This window comes from Dreissena polymorpha, chromosome 4 (genome assembly GCF_020536995.1).
Source record: "Dreissena polymorpha isolate Duluth1 chromosome 4, UMN_Dpol_1.0, whole genome shotgun sequence".
NCBI classification, from domain to species: Eukaryota; Metazoa; Mollusca; class Bivalvia; order Myida; family Dreissenidae; genus Dreissena; species Dreissena polymorpha.
The window spans coordinates 60,651,762-60,652,118 of record NC_068358.1 but is presented as its reverse complement, the minus strand read 5'-3'; positions in this window follow the sequence as shown (position 1 = coordinate 60,652,118).

Sequence of the window (357 nt, the reverse complement as noted above, 5' to 3'; positions counted from 1 at the left end):
CATCCCATTTGACATACAAACACTATTCATTCAGATCAACACAATGAGGTTGTACTTTTACAGTTTTAAAGTTTTCAAAAATAGCTTATCATATGCCTGTAAAACTAAAGTTTCCAAAGATCTTTTTTAGATTGGAGTATTTTTCAAGAACACGTTTAAAAGGATTTTTTAAATCAACAAATTTCAACAGTAGTTTGAAGTTTTACTTTCTAAGTTTTTGTGTTTTTCCGGAATCAAGATACATTTAAAGTCATGCAAAACCAGACACAGTACCTCAGTGTACAAATGAGAATTCAATTATACATAATAAAACAATCCGAAACTTCGGTGGACAGAAAATGATACGCTGCAGTAACA